Source organism: Narcine bancroftii, chromosome 1, assembly GCF_036971445.1.
Source record: "Narcine bancroftii isolate sNarBan1 chromosome 1, sNarBan1.hap1, whole genome shotgun sequence".
Classification (NCBI taxonomy): domain Eukaryota; kingdom Metazoa; phylum Chordata; class Chondrichthyes; order Torpediniformes; family Narcinidae; genus Narcine; species Narcine bancroftii.
This window is the reverse complement of record NC_091469.1, coordinates 434,967,531-434,978,254: the sequence shown is the minus strand read 5'-3', so window position 1 is coordinate 434,978,254 and position 10,724 is coordinate 434,967,531.

Below are 10,724 nucleotides of genomic sequence, written 5' to 3'. Positions count from 1 at the left end.
GGAGATAGCAGACCAGTGTAAGAAACAAAGTTGTGATAGTAGGAAATTTTAACTTTTTACACATAGACTGGGACTCTCATACAGTAAAAGGACTGGATGGGTTGGAGTTTGTCAAGTGTGTACAGGAAAGTTTTCTACATCAACATGTAGAGATACCAACCAGAGAAGATGCAATTCTTGATCTTTTAGGGAACCAGCAAGTCAGGTGGCAGAAGTATGTGTGGGTGAGCATTTTGGGTCCAGGGACCATAATATAATTAGTTTCAAGTTAATTATGGAGAAGGATGGGTCTGGTCCTCGAGTTGAGGTTCTGAATTGGAGAAAAGGTAATTTTGATGAAACGAGGAAGGATCTGGGAAGAGTCAATTGGAATAAATTATTTTCTGGCAAGGACACATCCAGCAGGTGGAAGGTCTTCAAGAACAAAATTTTGAGAGTGCAGAGATTGTATGTTCCAACCAGGAATGGGAACAAAATTAACAGATACAGGGAACCCTAGTTTTCAAAGGATAATGGAGAGCTGGTTAAGAAAAGGAGGGAGCTATATATTCATTATAAGCAACAAGGAGCAAATGAGGTGTACTTACAGAGTATAGAAAATATACGAAAATGCTTATGAAGGAAATGAGGAAGGCAAAAAGAAGACATGAATGTTCTTTGGCAGATAATGTGAAGGAAAATCCAAAGGGTTGCTACAAATGTATTAAAAGAATAGTAAGGTACAAAATTGGCCCCCTAGAAAATCATAGTCAACTATGTGTGGAGCCTTATGAAATGGGGGAGATCTTGAACTATTTTTTTTTTGCCTCAGTATTTACACAGGAAACTGAAATAGTGAATAAGGATGGAAGGGAAACAAATAGAAGTGTCATGGAACATATGGAGTTTAAGGAGGAGGAAGTTCTTGCTGCCTTGCAATGAATAAAGGTGGACAAATCCCCTGGACCGAATATGATATTCCCTCGCATTTTGAGGGGGACAAGTGCAGAAATTGCCGGGCCCCTGGCAGATATATTCAAAACGTCCTTAGTCACAGGGAAGGTGCCAGGGGATTGGAGAATAGCTCATGTTGTCCCAGTGTTTAAAAATGACTCCAGAAGTAAAACAGGCAATTATAGGCCAGTGAGCCTGACATCAGTAGTTTGTAATTTATTTGAAGGGTTTCTAACAGATAGGATGTACAGATATTTGGACCATGATCAGCTGATTAAGGACAGTCAGAATGGATTTATGTGTGGTAGGCCATGTTTAACAAATGTTGTAGAGTTTTTTGAGAAAGTTACCAAGATGTTGTTGAGGAAAAAGATATGGATGTTTTGTAAGGTCTTTGACAAGGTACCACACAAGAGGTTGGTTCAGAAGGTAAGGGCACTAGGTATACATAGAGAGGTTGCAAACTGGATTCAAAATTGGCTTGGTGGAAGAAAACAGTGGTGGTGGATGGTTGCTTCTCAGACTGGAGGTCTATGTCGAATGGTATGCCTCAGGGATCTGTGGTGGGACCATTATTGTTTGTTATCCACATAAATGACCTAGATGATAACATGGTGAATTGGATCAGCAAGTTTGCTGATGACACAGATAGGAGGGTCATGGAGAGTGAGGAAGATTTTCAGAGCTTGCAGAGGGATCTGGACCAGCTGGAAAATTGAGCCAGTAAATGGGTGATGGAATTTAATGCAGATTAGTGTGAGGTGTTGCGCTTTAGAAGAACAAATCAGGGTAGGACATACACAGTAAATGGTAGGTCATTGAGGAGTGCAGAGGAGCAAAGTGATCTGGGAATACATATACATTGTTCCCTAGAGGTGGTGTCACATTTGGGCAGGTTGTAAAGAAAGCGTTTGGCATCTTAGCCTTTATAAATCAAAGTATTGAATATAGAAGTTGGGATGTTATGTTGAAGTTATCCAAGTTCTCGATGAGGCCACACTTAGAAAATTGTGTGCAGTTCTGGTTGCTCAGCAGCAGGAAAGATATCAATAAGATTGAAAGAGTGCAGAGAAGATCTACTAAGATATTGCTGGATCTTCAGGAGTTGAGTTACTGGGAAAGGTTAAACAGGTTGGGACTATAACTCCTTGAAATGAAGAAGTATGAGGGGAAAATTAATGGAGGTTTATAGGATTATGAAGGGTATAGACAGAGTAGATATTTACATTTGGATTGGAGGAGATAAATATGAGAGGTCATAGCTTTAGGCTGAAAGGGGGAGAGGTATAAGGGGAACATTAGGAGAAAGATTTTCACACAGAGTGGTCGGAGTGTGGAATGAGCTGTCACCTGATGTACTGAATGCAGATTCAATCATAAGTTTTAAAAATAAATTGGATAAATGCATGGATGGGAGTAGTCTGGAGGGTTATGGAATGACAGTAGATTAGTGGATCTAGCTAGTTTTATTGGCTGGCACAGACCGAAAGGGTCAAATGGCCTGCTTTTCTGTGATGTAACGTTCTATGAGTGTATGGGGCTTGCAGATTCTGTGAATTGCGCATCGAGGTGAGGGGCTGTAAGGCAGCGGGGCTCATACAGCTGGGCTGGGGGCTATTGCAGGGCGGCCACTTCTATGCTGCACAACCTGCCCCTTTTTGCCCTAAGAAGCTGGCGTACTTCTCTGGCCTACTTAAAAGGATTACACTATCCACCTTTTCCATCTTCTGCATAAAAGGTAAATTTGTCTTTTTAAAAAAAATTAAGCAGGTGATAACATGGCTTTTGTGCATTAAAAAACCCGTAGAGATGGAGCAAATGAGGATAGGATGTGAACTGATGGAAAAAGTGTTTTTTTTCCCTTTGCACCATCTAACTGCCCCAGTTATATATTTAACCTGGCTTCATATTATTACATGTTTTCTGAGATGAAGTCACAGTTCTACAGCAGAGTATCAGGCCCTTTCTCCCAACTTTTTCGTGGTGACCCAGCTAATTCAATTTTCCTGCTTTCAGCCCATATCCCTCTAAACCTTTGCTATCCCTTCATTTCTTTCTAGATAATAGACCCAACCAGTCCCCCTCCACCACTACCCTCCTCCAGCTGTCTTCACCCTAATTTTCTCTTTAGACTCATACCACTTTCTCCAGGTTAAAGGGGTTCCCACATGGGCCCCAGCTATGCCTGTCTCTTTGTTGGTTATATGGAGCAATCCATGTAAAAAGCCTACACAGGTAAGATCCCTGAACTCTTCCTCTGCTACATCGATGAGTATTTTGGTGCTGCCTCATGTACCCATGATGAGCTCATTGACTTCATCCACTTGGCTGCCAACTTTCACCCTGACCTCAAATTCACTTGGTCCATCTCTAGCAACACTCTCCCTTTCCTTGATCTCTCTGTCTCCATCTCGGGAGACAAACGCTTGACAGACATCTTCTACAAACCCACCAATTCCCACACCTACCTCGACTACACCTCTTCCCTCCCTGACCCATGAAAGGATTGCATTCCATTCTCTCAATTCCTCCATCTCTGTCTAACCTGCACCCAAGATAAAAACTTCCATGCCAGATCATCAGAGATGTCCTTCTTCAAACAACAAGGCTTTCCCTCTACCACCATCAGCTTGGCGCTCACCCATATATCCTCCATTACCTGCACATCTGCCTTGGCCCACTCCACTCCAAGGATTGGATTCCTCTTGTCTTCAGCTACCACCCTACCAGCCTCCGCATCCAACACATCCTCTTCTGCCATTTCTGCCATCAAGTACATGACCCCATCACTAGGCACATATTCCTCTCTCTGCCTTCCACAGGGACCACTCCCTCTGTGACTCCCTTATCTACTTCTCCCTCTCCACCAATTGTCCTCTTGGGATCTTCCCCTGTAACCATAGGAGATGCTCCATTTGCACCCACATTTCCTCCCTCTGCGGCATTCTGGGCCCCAAACAGCACTTCCAAGTGAAGCAACATTTCACTTGTGAATCTGCAAGGGTCATCTACTGCATCTGGTGCTCCTGTTGTGGTCTTCTCTACATCAGAGAGACTGGTCCCCACCTGGGAGATCAGCTCTATCCGTTGCAATAGTGTGGATCTCCCAGTGGCTACCCATTTTAATTCCTCAATCCCATTCCCTTGCTTACATGTCTGTCCATGGTCTCATTCACTGCAGACTGAGACCACCTGCTCATTGGAGGAACAATGCCTCATCTGACTGAACACCCTTCAACCAGATGGCATTAATATTCTCTGGCTTTCATTAACCCCCTCCCCTCACTTATTCCCCTAGCTCTGTCTCTCCCTTCTATCTCCCTTTGCTCCAACATTATAAATTCTAACCTCATCCTTTATCATTAACATGGATTCATCTCCCAGCCAGTATTGTCTGAATTCTGAGAGTTTCTGAGAGTTCCTGCTTCTGGCTTATTCTGCTTATTCCTTGAAGAAGGGCTCAGCAATATATCTTTGTCTCCTATCGACACTGAAAAGACAAGCTGAGTCCCTCCAGCATTTCGGTGTGTTTTTACTACAATCACAATGTCTGCAGACTTTTGTGTTTCACTCCCCTCTTTCCTATTCACATACCTATCTGCCTGTCTTTTGGATGATACAATTATCACTTCCTCTCGTAGCTGGTTCCATATACCCACCACATACACACCCTGGGTCTCTTTCAAACTTTCTCCTCTCAGGTTAAATCTGTGTTTATAGTTGTAGGATTCCCCCACTCCAGGAAAAAGACTATGACTATCTTATCTATGTCTTCCCATCATCTATCTCTATCGTCCTATGTCTTGTATCCTCCCGTAGCCTCCTACACTCCACAGAGAAAAGTCCAGACTATCCTTGTAAATCAAGCCGACCAGTCCTGGTAACTTGCTTGTGAATCTTTTCTGCACCCTTTCCAGATTAATGATGTTTGCAACTTTAAATGTATTTGTTTTTTCTCTTTCCCAGTTCTGACAAAGGACCAAAAATTTTGAGTCTTTTAGGTGGTGCCTAACCTTCTGAATACTTCCAGTATTTTTAGTCTATATTTCAGATTCATGGATATTTTCATTGAAACCAACGCATGATTTTAGAGTAAATAAAATATTTAAGTTTAATCTGTGCTTCGCTAAGTATTTTTAAAATGTGATTGCTTTAGAGCAGGGGTGTCAAACTCAAATTCACAGAGGGCCAAAATTAAACACTTGGACTAAGTCATGGGCCAAACTAAATATTTATTGAAAATTTTCAACAACATCTGCATGTTTTCTCTTCTTTCAACATATGTAATGTTAAACTTTTTCTTATTAAAATAAATGTTTAATAATAGTTTTGGTTAAACTCTTTCCAGAAGAAGCATTAACAAATGAGAAATAAAATATTCAATAAATAATATTTCTCTATAGCCTTTAAGCTCCTTTAGAATGTATTTTTTTTCACAAGCCAACAAGTCAAAAAATAACAACTTGCTTCAAAGAAAATCCAATCTTTCAACTATGAACAGTCCAAAGTTAACCAAAGAAAATATGAATCCAAGCTTAGCTTGCTACACTGTGATTTACTCTGATGCACCTGGGTCTAAACCAGATACTTGGCATCTCTTCTTAGATGCAAGTTCATCAAACTCTGGGGTCAGAGTTTGCCTCCCACCTGTCTTGAAAGGTCCTGTTTCCTGTCTTTGGTTTGGCCATTTTCTGTAAGGGGTTTATTACATGTGAGTTGGGTGACAGGTCGCAGATGCTAATGAAAGTAAAGAGAGGAGGTGGGGGCGATTAGCGGGCTGACAGGCTGGCGCCAATGCATTTGCAAAGCATTCTGGGATTTGTAGTATTAGCTGTGCATGCGCTATACTGGCGTGGCAGCCAGCGGGCCAGCTCTAACACATATTTGATATGATCTTGCGGGCCAAATATCCTGAGTTTGACATGTGTGCTTTAGAGATATGCTATTGCTCGTCCTATTCGTAATATGCCCTCTAGAGGGTGTTACTGGACTCCTGATGATTCTAAGTTGTCATACAAAAATTCATCAAGTCAGGCAGCAGCTATAATTGTAACTTGCTCGCCATAAATTCTGTGACAATTTTAATGCAAGTTGCAAAGAGGAGGCAATATTAGAATATATTGCTTTACCAATTGGAAGAGAGTTTGCATAGTTGTCGCCACACTAAACCTGCAAGGTAAAGAAAGAATTTGATATTGAAAGATAGATGTAGCAAATATGTTGGAGAATGAAACCATCTCTAGTGGGCCTAAACTACTGAATGTGAGTTCTATGGTTTCTTTTGTGATACTGCAAGATTAAGTGAATAGATGGAGGTCGAAGCAATATGTATTTTGGAGACTGTAAACAAAATGCTAGCTTATTTCTCCATAGGGATATCCTTTCATGCCTTTTAGTCTGAAAATCTATCTTTTTCTTCAATATATTTGGCAACTTGGCTCCACAACTTTCTGTGAGACCAAATTTCAAATTCTCTGAGCAAAGAATGTCTTCTTAAATGTCCTGACCCATAACTTATTTTGAACCATAGTTCTAGGCTCCAGATTTTTTTTAAAAAAAGGAAACCTCCTCCCTTCCAAGTCCAATCATAATTTTGTACCTTGATTTGTTGTCATTCCCCTAAATTCTGATGAATATTGATACCATCAATGTTCTAATGACAGTCATGCTATCCAAAGAATCAGAATGGTAAACTGATGAAGTTGGGTTGGCCTCAATGCAAGCTTATCCTTGAGTGAAGAAATAAAATTGCATGCAAAAATATATGTGGCTTCACCAAGGCAATTGGAGTAACTGATTCTTGCTCCCACACATAAAAGCACTTTCAGTAAAGGCTGATGTGCCAGTTGCCTACTTAAATATTTGCTGCATCTACATGTTTGCATTCAGTGACAAGTATATGAAGGACATTAAGATTCCTTTGCACATCAATATTTCCTAATATATTAACATTTATATAATACTGTCTCAGTTTTTCCAATCAAAATAGATAACCGCAAAATTATTCTTGTTATAATGCATCAGCCACCATGTGATTGCTGTGCACTGTGCTTCACTGAGAGATGGCTTACCACCAACTCTCCAGACTCCACCCTTTAGACCAGAAGGTGTACTGGGGTAAAGGGAGAGGTGGTGGTGGCTGCTTCATGTTTAACTCTTCATGGTGCTCAGACATGGTGATTCTATCCCATGGCAGCACATCTCACCTGGAACATCTACTTCTGAATTCCCAAGGAATTCACCTCTGTTTTCTTGACTGCAGTCTACAGGCAGATGTTAAGCTAGCACTGGAGGATCTACACGCCATCATCATCAGACATCATATGGAGTATCCTGATGCCTTCTTAATCATCTCCAGGGACATCAGCCAATCCATCTTAAAGAAGGTACATGCAAACTACCACTAGCACGCTCTTGTGACACCAGGGGAATGAACACTCTTGACCTCTGCTACACTACCATCACAAACACTGACTGCTTCATCCCACAACCACACTTCATAAAGTTGGACACTGGCTGTGCTTCTCCTTGTGTATGGACAGAAACTGAATTGCTAGTGAAGACTGTACCGCATTGATCTGGGGAGGCAGAAAAGCAAATTTGTGACTGTCTAGAGTCGGTGGTGGATCTGAATGAATATGCCATAGTTGTTCCCAACTTTATCAGGAAATATATGGACAAGTTTGTCCTACTAAGGCTATCCAGAGTGTATCCTAACTGGAAGTTATGGATGGACCAAGACATTCACAACCCGTTGAAGACCAGATCTGTGGCATTCACATCAGATGATTCAGAAACCCAAGGGAAGTCCAGGTACAACCTTTGCAAGGCTCCAGGGAATAAAATTTTAACCTATTCAATATTTCCTTAGAATTCAGCTCCTCAACATCCATGTAAATATTCTCTACACTCTTTTAATGTTATTGATATCTACATACAAGTCTTATTGATTGTGTATGACAATAAACTCACTATCATTATTTGCCTTCTCACTCAAATTATCTAAATTATCTTGATGCCTGAGCTTCTTCTCAAAACTTTCCTCTTCACCTATCAGCTATCAACTTGTATAAATACATATTTCTGATGACTTTAGCATTAGATTAATCTTATTTATATTATGATCCTGGTTGGATAAATACTTACTCATCTTGGTGTGACCATATCCAATATAGCATTGTCCATGCTGGGTCTAGGACATAATGTTACAATCACAGCATTTCACTCCATGGTGAGGTAGTAAATTGGACAAGACAATGGCTTGACAGGAGAAGACAGAGAGTAATAGTGGATGATTGCCTCTCTGTCTGGAAGTCTGTGACTAGTGGTGCACCTCAAGGATTGATGCTGGGTCTTTTGTTGTTTGTCACTTCATCATTGATCTGGATGATAATGTGCCAAATTGAATCAGCAAGTTTGCAGATGACACAAAGATTGGAGGAGTAGTGGACAGCAAGGAAGACTTTTAAAACTTTCAGTGAGATCTACACCAGCTGGAAAAAAATTGGCTGCAAAGTGGCATATGGAATTTAATGCAGACAAGTGTGAGGTGTTGCACTTTGGATGATTATAGGGCGCTGGGAGTGTGGTAGAACAGAGGGATCTGGGTACACATGTAGGTAATTGGCTAAAAGGGCCAATACATAGGGTCATTAGAGAGCTTTTGGCATATTGACCTTCATAAATCAAAGTATTGAGTACAGGAGATGGGATGTATTGGTAAAGTTTATCAGATATTTGTGAGGCCAAATTTGAAGTACTGTGTGCAGTTTTGGTTGTTGGGCTCGGGTACTTGCTTGTGTCAGGAGTAGTGTCGGTCGCTGCTGATGACATATCTGGGGTAATGTGCGGGAGTAGTAGCACACATATGCAGATCGGAATGGGGGGCTGCATACAGTGATGGAACACGGATGGAAGAGATTAAGAGTGTCAAGATCATCCATGTGGCGGAGAACCAATGAAAAGGTCAAGGGGGTTTTCCTGGGTGATGTTTTATTGGGATGAAGAAAAAGTTGTAGTGGCTGAAAAGAATACAGAAGGTTGACTCCATTTTGTACTGAAGAATGAGTGTCTTCTTTTGATTGTGTGTATATTGGGTAACATACAACTGCGTGAAATATAATAGGCTGCAGATGCTGTGACTGTAATAAACACACCAATATGCTGATGGAATTCAGCTGGTCTTTTCGGCATCTATGGGAGGCAAAGATGTTTTGCTGACATTTTGGCCCAAAGCATCAGCCATAGATCTTTGTCTCCTATAGATGCTGAAAAGACCAGCTGAGTTCCTCCAACATTTTGATGTGTTAATGTACAGCTGCTACAAGTGGTGATCCCAAGGGTTTACAGCACCTTCTAGGTAAAAATGGAAAGAGCTCCGGATAAACCCCTGAAGATTGCAGACACCCTAATATGTCATGTTTTCTGTCGACCACAATCAATTCTCATATTCAGATATGTGCCCAGAGATCACTCATGCTGAATTTTTAGTCTCAGCAAACTGTTTTGGTGGGTTTTCACGGTTGCCAATGAGGCAAATTTCATCTTGAGGGTGGATTTTCTGTCTAACTTTTTACTGCTGGTGGATTTAAAGAATCGCTGTCTGTGAACTGCAGCACTTGTTGGTTATCTATCTTTATCTTTGCTATACAAATTACATTATTTGACCTGCTGAGTTTCTCAAGCATTAAGCTTTTACTTCAACCACAATGACTGCAGATTTTCGCAGTTCATCCTCACGGGGATTAAAGAGGTAGAGTCAGGGAAACCAGAAGATGGTAGATTATAGAAAATTCCTGAAGCGAGGTTGTCTCCTGAGATGGACGTAGTGAGATCGAGAAAGGGGAGAATGTTGCCAGAGACTAAACAAATGAATTTGAGATCAATGTGTAAGTTAGCAGCAAAGTGGATGAAGTGAAGAGCTCATGATGGGTGCATGAGATAGCACCAATGACAGATACACAAACACACCAACTCCCACAGCTACCTTGACTGCACCTCTTCACACTCTGTCCCTTGCAAGGATTCTATTTTTTTTCCTCTCACTTCCTCCATCTCCAATGCATCTGTTCCCAGGGCAAGGTCTTCCTTGTGACTTCCTCTTCCCCCACCATCAGCCCTCACCCACTTATCATCTTCCCTCCAGCCCCCCCCCCACCCCACCTTCACCACAAAGACAGGATTCCCTTGTCCTCGCCTACCACCCCACCAACCTCCATATCCAACTTGTCCTCCTCTGCCATCAACTGGAAAGCTTAATTCAGTATTTAAAGCTTTGCCCTTCTGAACTCTCCCTTCTAAAAAAAAGTCAACATTTTTTTCCCCCCTCAGAGGTTTTCTGATCAATTCCAAGCACCTCCACTAAATCATTTCTCGTCTTTCAAATTCGAGGAAATGCAAGACTAGCACGTGCTCATGATTTAACCTTTTTATAATCATTGCAGAAATTTTAAAAAAAATAGAAAGCCTGAGTTGCAGTGACCAGAATCAAATAGAGTGTTTGGTCTATTCTGGCAGGAATTATTTTAGCACCAGTAACAAGGCAAAGCATCTATAAATGATCGAATTGTTATTTCAACTGCATGTTTTTGAGATAAATAGAGATATAAAATGTACTTTTGCGAACTATTTCAACGGTTTGCATAAATTATGATTAATGTTGCTTATGGGTGTGAGAGATGGGAAAATTGACCTAAAATTATGAACATGGAAGAAACTAAAGTTCATCAGTAAAATGGCTGAAACCAGTTCAAACAGGATAAGTTTGGGGCTTAGGATGCAGGAAAGCAGAG